The sequence below is a fragment of the Eubalaena glacialis genome, chromosome 13, assembly GCF_028564815.1.
Source record: "Eubalaena glacialis isolate mEubGla1 chromosome 13, mEubGla1.1.hap2.+ XY, whole genome shotgun sequence".
Lineage (NCBI taxonomy): Eukaryota > Metazoa > Chordata > Mammalia > Artiodactyla > Balaenidae > Eubalaena > Eubalaena glacialis.
In genome coordinates this window covers 89,572,921-89,587,340 of record NC_083728.1, presented here as the reverse complement: position 1 = coordinate 89,587,340, position 14,420 = coordinate 89,572,921, and the positions used below count along the sequence as shown (strand labels likewise).

General features: G+C 40.3%; 1 protein-coding gene across 3 annotated transcripts in view; it reads right to left on the bottom strand.

The window, feature by feature from the left end:
• Window positions 1-14,420, bottom strand: part of BAIAP2L1 (BAR/IMD domain containing adaptor protein 2 like 1) — an 88,083-nt gene that overhangs the window by 39,878 nt on the left and 33,785 nt on the right. The gene's annotated exons all lie outside the window — the stretch shown is intronic.

Below are 14,420 nucleotides of genomic sequence, written 5' to 3'. Positions count from 1 at the left end.
ATCTGGAACCTGCAGTGATTAGGAACCAGCGCCCTGCTTGGAGGAACACACACGTAGTGTCTGAACGTTTCTGGCAGTTACACATGGAAGAGAACTTGATCTTCTGATTCCGTTACCTACGTGCCCCCCAGTGCCTGCCTGGAACACACCGGCCTTAAAAGTCTGGTTGTTAATGAACATACTGAACAAACAAATGAAAGGGTGACTGCAGTGAAGCATGGAAGTTCAGTGATGGCAGGAGAAGAAAACCAGCAAAAGCTGGACCTATCAGAAAGTGGCATCTGTAGTGTTTGAGTGTATTGGTATAAATATACTGATTACAGGAATGCCTACAGGAAAAGTGACTTTTGTGGAACCCAAATGCCTGGTCCCTAACTTGTGAGCGCTGGGCATCCATCTGCAGCCACAGCAGAGCCGGCCGGCTCCAGGTGGGGCTGTTTCCATCCTCAGGGCTCCAGGAGCAAGTTCCTGTCATCTTTTGTTTCCTATCACGAAGATTTAGTAACACTGAGGTCCAGTCTTAGAGGCTTCTGAGTCACAAACAAGATAATTTTTTTTAAAAAAACAAGAGACATATTTGTTTATAAAATTTTCATTTTGCCAAGCAAGAAGCTACAATCCCAGACTCTGTGGGTTCAGTGCTGGACACCTGGCAACCCGAGTTGTGAGGATTAAGTGCCTAACAAGTGGAATGGGCCAAGAGCAAGACACACACTAGACACTCAGTGTTTGATTCCTTCCAGCTTCCTGATAAAAAGTGGGAGAGGAAGGGAGAGACGAGGGAGAAGGGAGGAAGCTGGTATAAACTACTTATTTTGGAAGTTTGGCAATAGAAGAAAAGTGAATTAAGAAGGTAGCTAGAAAAAGAAACATTAAAACATTTTTTCTTTTTTAAGAAACATTTTCTTTTTCTAAATAAGGTCTGAAGAAAGAAAAAATGGAAACTAATAAACCCCATATGACTGACACACTGAAATAACTTTAAGCTTATGTAAAAATGCTTTTAAAAATAAAATATTACTATTATCCTAACAACAGGACTTAAATCTCAATGGGAACTATCACTAGAAAACCTTCTGGATATTTTAAAATCAAGTCTTTTCAGTTAGGTATAGAGCAAATGCAATCCCACAATATCAGAGATCTAGTCTTCTCCATACCTAAAGTAATACCTAGTAGAGATGTCCCCTCAGAAAATTATAACCAAGTATTATGTCAAGGAGGGTGGAGATTCGGGGCTTAGGTGATAAATTCTGTCATTAGATTGATTCAGGAAGCAAACTGAATGTTTATTATCCACTTCATTTTTGATTAGCAATTAAACTAATTTAGCCTACCTGCTACACATAAGTGCTGTCAAGTTAAACAAAGTACAGGATTTGCAATGAAAATATTTCCCAAGTTGGATTTTAATGTACTACTCTTATTTTAGCTAAAAGAACAATGTGAATTTATTCAAGTGTATCAATTATATCACACAAATAATTTATCAATTTTGCATCCATATACAGATTATAAGCAGTTGTCTTCTTTACATGTGAATGTAAAATACACCATTAAAAGATTAAAAGTTTTCTATAAGTTATTACATCAAGTGAGGTAAATTAACATTAATTATTTATTTTCCTTTTTCATCGATTAGTAGATTAAGGTTAAAATACAACCATTTTGATGCCAACAAAAATGATAGCAGGTGCGCACTATCAATAATGAATGAAGCTGACAACCAGTTATTCTTACGGAATCACTAATTAACTGCAGGCATTTTCATTTAAGCTTGAAAAATGCTACATCTGAAAAAATTTTAAGTTCTTTAAAATTATTAAAACAGGACCCCCAAACACAAAGATGAGGACAATACACAGGTAGAGGAGGCACTAAGAGACAGTTTCCGTCCAGTATTACTGAGTAAAACCATCTTAAATTTTTAAGTGAAGAAATTTTTCAAAAGACTATGGTTTTTTGTTGTTTTCTTTTAAGGCAACCAGTTCTAATTAGGCAAGTTTAAAAACACAAAATAAAACTGGGCTACTGCTCCCAACTTTTGGATGGAAAGCCATTAATCTAAAACCATACTCCCCATGTGGATGTTGGTTAGTCCTATTATGACGTGAATTTAAGGGAGATTCCACAAAATCCAGAATCCATTTTATTATTTCTCTTACTCCGAAGGGACAACTGAGCAAACAGGATAACTTGGTGCTTTCACAGTTCAAAAGTATTCCTCACCTTCTTCTACTTCAGACGGGAAGATGACAACTGTATGATCCTCACGGACAGCTTACAGGTGTCAAGTCCTTGCCTTGTGCCAAGCACGGTGCTAGCTGCCTTACAGAAATGGCCTCATTTAGTAATCACAGCCCAAGAAGTAGCTCTATTACCTCACGGTACAGAAGGGGAAGCTGAGACTTCGAGAGGTTAGATGATTTTTCCCCAAATTACACAAGTGCTAAAGGTGGTGGGGCTGGAATTTGAACTCATGTCCGACCCCGAGCCTGTGCTCTTAACTACTTTGCATCCTCACTCAAATATGCAAAAGGAATTAGATTTTCCCTACCGGGTACCCTAGGACAGAATGATGCCCAGTACGTGTGAATTACAGGGACAGGCATGTGTACCCAACATCCACCAGAACACTTTAATTATTAGGGCTGTTTGAAAATGGAACAGGCTACCTCTGGGGGGCGGCATCACAGGGGCACGGGCGCACTGGGTGAGGGCGGGCCTGGTCGCTTGAAGCCATTCCAGCTCAATGTTTGGTTTGTGCAGGAAGTAAAACCAAAGTCGTAGGACTGAATCCCCAAGGCAGCCCGTGACAGTCAGCCTCCCCACACCTGTCACAGCCCAAACACACCACACACACAGGCCCTAACTCCAAGTCAAACAGAGCGGTCGATGGCCACCTTGCCTGATGCACCTCAACTTTTGAAACAAACTAAAAAAATGCTTTAGGAAAGGAACTAGGGAGGCATAAAAAGATGATGATCCACTGCAGACAGCAGGGAACCCCACAGCCTGCAGTACAGCTACACTGGGGAAGAGCGCTCAGAAAAGGGCTGGGCTGCCAGCCCTACTGGCACGTTCCTGCGGCTGTGAGGCTTTATGTGGGGTGGGGAGGGCTGGTCCCTGCATCCCTGGTTCATCTGTATGATGGACATGTAAACAAACAGCCCCCGATACGACCTGGCGAGAATCAAATGAGAACACAGAGGTGAAGCACCTGACTCGCTGTGATGCTTATAATTGTTGGTTTCCTTGTGACTGAGGGAAGCCACAGGGCACCTTGCGCGAGCGAAAGAGGGCCCGTCTTGCCCACAGGGATAAAAAGCTACACGTTCAATGAACTCCGGACCCACGTTTCCAGCTGCTGCCTCAACATTTCCGCTTGGTCTAACAGGCAGCCCAAACCTAAGACATCTACGAACAAACCCTGACTCTTCATCCACCACACCCCCTCACAGCTGGCGGCCAATGCACAGCAAACCCACTGCCTCTCCCTTCGATCCCAGGCCGACCCAGCGTTCTGGCTACCCGCACTGGGACAACAGCCTCCCAACCCGTGTCGCTGCTCCCACCCTTCTACAGCCTATTCTTTGAGCAGAGCCAGGAAGAACCTTGCCACTCCGGAGTTCAAAACCTTCAGAAGCTCGTCACCCTCACCTCAGGCCAAAAGGCAACGTTCTTACCATGACCCACAAGGCCCCACAGGGCCTGGTCCCACCCGCGCAGCCCATCTCCAGCCCTCATCCCCTCCCTCTCCCCATCCTTAACTGCACCTCAACCGACCGGCTTCCCAACTGGGACCCAAGCTCACCAGGCCTCAGGAACGCTGCACTTGCCGGCCTCCACGGAACGGTCTCCTGGGACATCCGCTCTCCCTCCTGACTGCATGTCCCTGACGCCCCACCCAAACCAGCTGCGCCCACCGCTTTCCTCCATCAGTGGCCCCTCGCCTCATTACTGCCTGGCAAATTAGACCTGTTTACCACCCACCAGAACGCAAGTTTCCAAGAGCAGGGACTTGTACGTACTAAGTGATCAGAACAACGCCTAGCAGAGACGCTCACTGAATTGAGCATACCGCTATTTAAATGAGGAAAGAAACACTACTGTGATCCCTTGATTACTGAATATTTGGTTTTATGTGCTTTTCAGAAAACCATAGAAGGACTTTTTAGTTAAAGGACAATTTTTCACAAGAGCAAAGAAGAACAAACCCTGCACTCATCCCGCTACCACAATGCTCACCCTCCTCCCCAGCACTGGGACTCCACCTCGGTGCCAACAGAGGACAATTTAAAGAAGTGAAATGTAGGCAGCCATCAAAATGATGAGTAAATGGATTACTTATGAATTCAAAGAAACATGTGTGGAATGTTAAGTTAAAAAAGCACTGCCCCCTCAATGTTCACAGCAGCACTCTTTACAATAGCCAAGACATGGAAACAACCTAAGTGTCCATCGACAGATGAATGGATAAAGAAGATGTGGTATATATCAATATATACAACGGAATATTACTCCACCATAAAAAAAAGGAATGAAACAATGCCATTTGCAGCAACACGGATGAACCTAGAGATTATCATACTAAGTGAAGTAAGTCAGACAAAGACAAATATCATACGATATCACTTATATGTAGAATCTAAAAAAATGATACAAATGAATTTATTTACAAAACAGAAATAAGACTACAGACATAGAGAACAAATTTATGGTTACCAAAGGGGAAAGCAGGGAGAGGGATAAACTAGTAGTCTGGGATTAGCAGATACAAACTACTATATATAAAATATAGGTACTACTGTATACAGCACAGGGAACTATATTCAATATCTTGTAATAAACTATAATGGAAAAGAATCTGAAAAAGAATATATATATATATATATATATGACTGAATCACTTTGCTGTACACCACAAACTAATGCAACATTATAAATCAACTATACTTTGATTAAAAAAAAAAAAAAAAGCAGTGCCCAAGATAGTTTATATAGCCACGGGTTTTAATTATTTTAAAACAGACATTTTAAAATAATAAGGATAGAAACTGTTTCTTAGGTTCATTTTTCAGTAAAAGTATTAATTTTTTAAAAACTTGAAGTGTATTTTAATACTCATTATAAAACAAGTTCTAAACTTCCTAGAGGATTCATAAGTTGTTTTAAAATATTAATATGAAGTGGAAAGTTGGGCAGGATTGAGTAGAGAATAAAAGTGAGATAATATTAAAACATTTAATCATATATATATGGAGAGAAAAAAGAAACCTTAGTATGTCACAAGTTTCTACTGTTATAAAAATGGAAGCTGCTAATATCAGCTATGGCTTTGAGTTATAAATACCCGAGACATATACACATATCAGCTTCACTGCACTCAAGAGTTACAGGAATAGACTTATTCTGGACACTAAGAGTCCAGTTTTTAGTTGTAAAGAGCGTGCCATTTAATTTGCCTTTTTAGTCATCTCATAATTTTTATCTTTGAACTCATGCTCCTAAAATATTAGTCAGCTTTTAATAATGCAAAACCTTTTAGTCCTAATAATACTCTTACTTCAATTTGAAATGAGACATACAAACACAGAATCTGTAGCCTATCACTCAAAGTAATAAGGCTCCAATTCTAACCTACACTCACGATCCTCTCCATGAGCCCTGAATCCCCGGCAAACTGAAATATCCCCTGTCCCCTCCACCAGCTCCCTCCACCAGCTCCCTCCACCAGAAACCACCCCCTTCCTACTCAGGATTACAGCATCCCCTGACTCAGTCTGCCTCTACCCCCTCCACCTGCATGTGGGTGTGATCGCCTCCTCCCATGAAGTCCTGTAGCCTTTGTACCTTTTACTCTTGCACTGGGTCCTGTATTAAGGCTATGTATGTATATACTTTCATAATCTCCCTTACTAAGCTGTAGATACCCTGAAGGTGGGGACCAAGTTTATTAATGCTGTAAATGACAGTCATGGTTTCAAGAAAGCCTAGAAAAACCTGATTCATAGAGTTAGAATGCAAGAGCCCAATACCCTTATCTGATACGCTCATTTAGTCCATCAACAAACATTTCTAAGCTCATCCTAGAGCTTACTTCTCACTGAACGTTTCACTGAGCAGGGTAGTGGTGGCACATTTGTTGTAACTGCTGCCATCTCCCCCTCTGGAACCTCCCTAGAGCAGACACTGCTAAAGGACCATCAGGATACCTCCCCCAGCCTCAGAATCCTTCTCGAGACATTGCTGCAAGCACAGCTGTTCATAGCTCCTTTGCAGGTTTTACAGGAGGACTTGTCCCAAGGCCATTTTCTATACTGAACCAAATGCCGGCTTCCTGTCACTTCCTCCCACTGGATTTCAGGAACAATACACGAGCGACTACACCCTTCTGTTGCATACCCTGTCTTCCAGATTTTAAAGACTACTTTTGTAATTTGTTCCCTGTGTAGAAATCCAACTTTTGTGGGGTCCTCTTTAAGGAGTACAAAATCACAAATTCAAAATTAAGTACAGGTTTTAAAAGATGTCGTGAAACTGAGAGGCCTTAAAGCTTAAACCCGGAGTCTGTGGGAAACCCTGCACTCACCATGGAATCAACCAACTGGAATTTAAACCCCAGCTTCACTCCTAACTACTTGTGTGAAGTTAGACAAGTTATTTAACCTAAGTTTTTGTTTTCTTGTTTATAAAATGGGAATGATACCTCCTTCCTCAGAGGACTGCTGTGAGAATTACATGAGACTCTTGAATTTTGTATTTCCATTAACGCCAACAAAATTCATTAAAGTTTTTTTATATTGAGGTATAATTAACATATCTATTGTATTAGTTTCAGGTGAACAAAATGATTCAATGTTTGTATACACTGCAAAACATTCACCACAAGAAGTCGTTACCACCTGTCACCATACAACGTTACCAAAACATTTTGTGTGTGTGTGATGAGAATTTTTAAGTTATACTCTCTTGGCAACTTTCAAATATGCACTACAATATTATCGACTACAGTCATCATGCTGTACATTACATCCCAATGACTTACTTATTTTATAACTGGAAGTGTGCACCTCAAAATTCATTTACTGTGTAATTCATTCTGAGTCGGGCGGGGCCAACTAAAACCCTTCACAGGGGCTGGGAAATGTGTACCACTAGCCTCTTGAATCATTACAATGTCTATTATATTGTTTTTAGTATGAATTAATTAGGATATCCCATATATTGGGGACTTCTCAGAAGTGGCATACTTGGGATTTTTGGTGGTAGAATACACATAACCTAAATTTACCAATAGTGACATTTAGTACATTCACAATGGTGTACAACCATCAACACTATCCAGTTCAAAAACATTTCACTACCTGAAAAGGAAACCCTGTACCCATCAAGTAGTTATTCCCTGTTCTCCCCTCTCCCCAGCCCCCGGCAACCACCAATCTGCTTTTTGTCTCTTATGAATTTGCTCTAGAACTTTTGTATGAATGGAATCTTACAATATGTGGCCTTTTAATCTGGCTTCTGTCACTTGGCATGTTTTCAAGGTTCATCCATGTTGTAGCACGTATCAGTACTTCATTCTTTATGACTGAATAACACCCTACAGTATGGATATACTATATTTTGTTTATCAATTCATCAGCTGCTGGACATTTGGGTTGTTTCCACCTTGTGCCTGCTGGGAATAATGCTAAGATTTTGTATGGGCATATGTTTCATTTCTCTTGAGGAGACATCTAAGGAATGGAATTGCCGGGTCATAAGGTAAACTCTGTATTTTGAGGAACTGACAGACTCTTTTCCAATGCAGCTGCTCCATTTTACATTCCCACTGGCAATGCACAAGGGTTCCCATTTCTCTACATCTCTGCCAACACATGCTATCGTCTCTTTAATTACAGCTGCTGTGGGGTGTGAAGTGGTATCTCATTGTGGTTATGATGTGCAAATCCCTAATGGCTAATGGTGTTGACCATCTTTTCACGTGCTCCTTGTCATCCTTACATTTTTTTTTTTTCCTTCAATTGAGGGATAGCTGATTTACACTGGCATCCTTACTTTTAATAATTTTGTTAAGGCATCCAGACCAGGAAAGAGTACCTGAGGAAGTGCATTTACTTCCAAGTGGCTGAAGACCAAAAACATTCAGAACCCCACGTGCACTAACAAGGAATCTACCACGTCCCCCCCACCCCCACCCCGAGGCTGTCACTCTCCTCCGCAGCATGTCCGTGCGCTTGGGAACATGTGGCCGGCAGGGTCAAGGCAGGCCTCACCCGCATCACGATTCTAACTACGCCTGTCTCCGCCGTGTCCCTCTCCCTTTAACTTCGCTGTCCTCCCCCCTCAACCTCCTGCAGGGGCCATACCCTTTGCTGTGTCTGGTGCCTCTGACCAGAGCCACTCTTTCTTGCTGTGAAGTCCCTTCCCCTACTTGTGTGTTAGACCTTTGTGTTTTTGTTTGACTCCTGATTTCAGGCCCAGCATAGCGCCATGAATAGAGTAAGACACCTGCGGGCATTTGTGAGAGGATGCGGGTAGCTCTCGTGAATGACGACAGAGGCAGTCCCGAGGCAGAGCCCGCAGGCCCCTGCCTCATGGAGACCTGGACAGTTGCTGCGGCCCCCTGACCACTGTTCTTTGGCCACGGCTGAGAGCCTGAGAATAAGGAGTCCTACCATCTCCCCATCCGGAGTTGACAGGACACATGATATCCTTTGAGGAGAAAAAGACCAATTTAAATAATTGTGAAAACTGGGTTTAAACAAGATAATTTTCCCTTCACACACTTCAAAATTCAAAGATTTAAGAGAACGGGCAAGCATCATAAAGTGCATTGAAAAATAGGCAATGACATTTCAGACTGACATTCAGGATGTGCCCATCATGCCATCAGGAAGCATTAAATGTTAAAATGACTGATCTCGATTTGACATCTTAGCTTTTATACCTGTAGTTTTTACTAATTATGATATATCATCTGCACATATGGTTACTTCAAAGCTGGGAGAAGGAATGTTTTTCTTATAATAACTTCTGTAGAGAGGTACAACTTACAACACAGAACATCCTCTCACAGTTTTAGAAATTTATATATACTTATACCAATATGCCTAGATGATATATGGACTTATATGGTATGTGCTCATATAGCTGTTATAAATTATACATTTATAAATTATAAGCCTATCTTTCTCTACAGTTAGATCTTTTTTTGCTCCCAAAGAGGTGCCACCTGAAAATTGAAATGGCAAGTCATTTGCAAAGTTGGAATAAATGGTCATGTAATAAATGCTCCTAATACAAAATACAAACTCTTGATTAAAGCTGATGAAAACACAAAATACAGAATCATACTCACATGATCAATCAGTTTCAGACTATATGATGGTTCACTATTTAACACAACCTTTTATCTGCTGAACTATAATGGACAGGACAATCTGACTGCCATAAAATAAATCACATCAGAAAAAGCCCATCTTTTCGACATGTAGAAAATTAAATCAGCGTAATAGGCCACACAGCTGGCAGGCTACCTGGGCTCAAATTAACCAGCCGTTAACCAGTTGGGTGACTTTGGCAAGTTATTTAACTCTCTTTGAACCCCAGTTTCCTCATCTGTAAAATGAAAATAATAATAATAATAGTGCCCACTTCAGAGAGCTATCACGATGAGTACAGGAGTTAATATGCATACGTCAGGTACAATGTTAAGCAAATAAAATAAATTCCCTATTAACTGTTCCCTATTTTTGCAGAAAGGATTTTAATCTCTTTAAAGTGAGCCTCACCTGCAACTAAAAGATAAATGGTTTTGGTCAATAACAACTGCTTTGACTCAACGTAGCTCTCTCATTGACTCTGGCATGAATTCTTTTATTTTATCTAGACCTTAGGAATCTATTTATGATATTTCTCTGAATGAATAACATTTAAAAAAAATATTTCAGGTATTTTTTTCTGCTCTTATTTTTAAGACCCAAGACTGTCAGGTTGGATTTTGAATGTCAACAAGACAAAACTGTAATAAATATATTTTTTTAAATTGCATGACCAATAAACATTCTATCAATAACAAAAGAAAACCTATGATTTTCTAGGTTCCCTGATGGTGAGGAGATAAAATCTTCTGTTTTGTGATCAATTTAAGAAACTGGCCCAAACAATTTAACAGATGATTCAAAATAATGTGGGCTTCACTGGTGGCGCAGTGGTTAAGAATCCACCTGCCAATGCAGGGGACACGGGTTCGAGCCCTGGTCCGAGAAGAACCCACATGCCATGGAGCAGCTAAGCCCGTGTGCCACAATTACTGCGCCTGTGCTCTAGAGCCTGCGTGCAACAACTACTGAGCCCATGTGCTGCAACTACTGAAGCCCGCGCACCTAGAGCCCATGCTCCGCAACAGGAGAAGCCATCGCAATGAGAAGCCGACGCACCGCAAGGAAGAGTAGGCCCCGCTCGATGCAACTAAAGCAAGCCCGGGCGCTGCAACGAAGACCCAATGCAGCCATACATACATACATACATACATACATACATAATGTAATAGCTGGCTGAATTGGAACATAATAACATAGTCTAAATTTATGTAATGCTGAGGTCCTTATACCTCACAGGAAATTTGTCAACTCCCTGAAGAAAGTCCCCTGTTATTCCTTGAGAAATAAGTGAGAACAAGCTTTATTTTTCTGTGGTTTAAAGATGAAAAAACTGGTCCAAAGTTTCTTTTGAATATTTTGCCAAAATATTTTCCCCTGACCATTTCTGTTTTCCCTTTCCACCATTTCCATATTTCCTAAGTCTTTAAAAATAAACGTCATTTGATTTAGGGACAAAACTGGAAGCTTTAGACAAATTTCAGTTTCCTCTTTTAAATAAGCACTGTTCCTTGAGTTGAACTGTGTACCTGTGATAAGGATTTATGTGCACAGCTACAGGTACACACCCTGACGACCTGAGTCACATGAATTATTATTCATATGACTTACTATTTAACAAACACAGTGGATTAAAATATTTTACCTGCCAAATCCTGACTACAGAGCTCTGGTCTTTGGCTTTGCATTTGTCTGTTCGTTTGTTCCTCCCAACAGGGCAAGGCAGTTTCGCCCCAGAGCTGCTTACACGCTGTGGTTATTGGGATCATGCTGTTAATGTGTGTTATACCCAAGCACTTAATAACAGACTACAGGAATGATCCCGGAAAGTATAGTCTTAAACCCAAGCACTTAGATCGCAGATGGTAAGGAGCTGCTTTTTCTTTGGAGAAAAGGATATCAAATCCCTCACACGATGGCTCCGTCCTGAGTGATTTAAGCAACTGGATGACCCTAAAGGCCTTCTGCTGTCAAGTAAGGGCCTGCAAGGGGCCGGGTTGTAAACAGTTCAGGTCTCCTCTGTTGCAACCGCTTAGCTCTGCCACTGTAGCTGCAGACAACACATGAACAAGTGGGCACGGCCGTGTCCCAATAAAATTTTAGTTTCAAATCGGTGCTGGGCAGCCCCTTGGTTCTTTTTTTTTTTTTTTAAATTAATTAATTAATTAATTAATTAATTTATGGCTGTGTTGGGTCTTTCGTTTCTGTGTGAGGTCTTTCTCTAGTTGCGGCAAGTGGGGGCTACTCTTCATCGCGGTGCGCGGGCCTCTCACTGTCGTGGCCTCTCTCGTTGCGGAGCACAGGCTCCAGACGCGCAGGCTCAGCAGCTGTGGCTCACGGGCCCAGTTGCTCCGCGGCATGTGGGATCCTCCCAGACCAGGGCTCGAACCCGTGTCCCCTGCATTAGCAGGCGGATTCTCAACCACTGCGCCACCAGGGAAGCCCTGCCCCTTGGTTCTTGTTTGCTCCGTTAAGGTACAACTGATAAAAGGTGATGCTTTAACAAAGCGAATTTGAAGGCAACTTCAAAATATATGCTAATTCTTACCGTAATCTTCTAGTGGTTCAGCGCATTTAGCATAAAAATGACTAAAATTTGGCATTTCTCTTGAATCATTAAAATTTTTCTATTACTTTCAATTATAGTTGAGAAAAAGCAATGACACATTTCCTCAATATTCTCTATAATAGGAGAACAGACTCTATTCATAAAGGACCTTTTATTTTCAAGAGAAAACCATTAGGAATGACTCTTGGGAGAAGGATGTGTATCTAGCCTATTTATAGAAAATTAAAACCTGCCATTATTTAAGTTTTAGATAATTAGAATAGCTTACAAATTTTAGACATTTAAAGATATTTTCCATAAAGTCTGAGTCACTTTCCCTGCAAAACTGGCAGAATACCTTTGTTAGTATGGATACGACAGAAAATAAAGGAGCATTTCATTTGCACATTCTAAATATTTTACAAGAATTTTATCAAATGGTAAGTCATATTCCATCAACTATTTTTATTTTCTAAGAATTAAACATATTTAAATGAGAGAAGCTCCACCATTGCTTGGCATTTCTACTTTTCATTTCTTGGTGACTTCCAATAGCAAAACTTTTACACCTCCATAGGTGACCCCAACATGGAAGAGAACATGAGATGACAATAAAACCCATACAGAAATATTTCCACATGAATAAGAATCAAGAGGCACAATAAAGCATCAGCAGAATTAGACTGTCAAGAACTTCAAACTGGGACTTCCCTGGTGGCGCGTTGGTTAAGAATGCCTGCCAATGCAGGGGACACGGGTTCGAGCCCTGGACCTGGAAGATCCCACATGCCACGGAGCAACTAAGCCTGCGTGCCACAACTACTGAGCCCGCGAGCCGCAACTACTGAGCCCACATGCCGCTACTACTGCAGCCTGCGTGCCTAGAGCCTGTGCTCTGCAACAAAGAGAAGCCACTGCAATGAGAAGCCCGCACACCACAACAAAAAGTAGCCCCCACTCGCCGCAACTAGAGAAAGCCCACGCACAGCAACGAAGACCCAATGCAGCCAATAAATAAATAAATTTAAAAAAAAGAACTTCAAACTGCACTGATAATAAAAAGAATCAAAACAGAAAAACAAAATTTTATTAAAAGTTGATTGGCAAACTCAATAATAAAAAGACAAATAACCCAAGTAAAAATGGGCAAAGGATCTGAATAGACATTTCTCCAAAGATGATATGCAATGACCAGTAAGAACATGAAAAGATACTCGACATTAGCCACTAGGGAAACGTAAATCAAAACTCAAATGAGGTAGTACCTCACACTCACTAGGATGACTATAATAAAAAAGACAGACAATAACAAGTGTTGGCAAGGACTTAAAGAAGTTGGAACCCTCATACACTACTGGTGGGAATGTAAAATGGTGCATTCACTTTGAAAAACACTCCGGCAGTTCCTCAAAGGGTTAAATTTAGAGTTAACATAGGAGCCAGCAATGCCACTCCTAAGTGTATACCCAAAAGACAGAAAAACGTATGTATACACAAAATTTGTACACGAATGTTCATAGCAGCAGTATGTTTTAATAGCTAAAAGGTAGAAGCAACCTAAATATCTATCAACTGATAAAACAGATAAACAAAATGTGGTATATCTATACAATAGGATATTATCATCCATAAAAAGAAAGGAAGTACTGCTACATGTTACAATGTGAATGACCCTTGAAATCATTGTGCTAAGTGAAAGAAACCAGTGACAAAAGATCACATATTGTATGATTCTATTTATGTGAAAAGTCCAGCAAAACCAACTCTATAGGAGACAAAATATATTAATGGTTAAATACGACTGGAGTTGGGGGTGAATGGGAGGTGACTGCTAATGGGTATGTGATTTCTTTTTGGAGTGAGGAAAATATTCTAAAGTTGACTGTGGTGATAATTTAAAACTTTGTGAATATACTAAAAACCACTGAACTATACACTTTAAATGGGGCAATTGTACTATATGTTAATCAGATCTCAATAAAGCTATTATTAAAATGATAAAAATTAATTCACAGATTTCAAAAGAACTAAATAGAATTTATAGTAATGAAAAAGAATGACAAATTGAAATCTCAACAGAATAAAAAAAGTAGAAAATAAAAAAATTTAAAATGCCATTTACAATAGGACAAAAATGTCATAAGTATCTAAAAATGCATGTATAAAAATGTGCAAGACTTCTACAATGAAAATTACAAAATAGTGCTAACAGAAATTAAAGAAGTCCCAAGTAATTAAAAGGATATACCATCTTCATGGATTAGAAGATTGAGTCAGTTCTCCCTAAATTCATCTATAGATTCAATCTATAGTCAAAAATCCGAGATTTTTTTTTTTAGTGAGAATTGACAAGCTGATTCTAAAGAACATGTAGACGCGGAAGTCCTATAATAGCTAAGACAATCTCGAATAAGATCTACTTACTTTACTTGATATCTCCTACTAGATATCAAGATTTATCATAAAGTTACAGTAATTAAGACAGT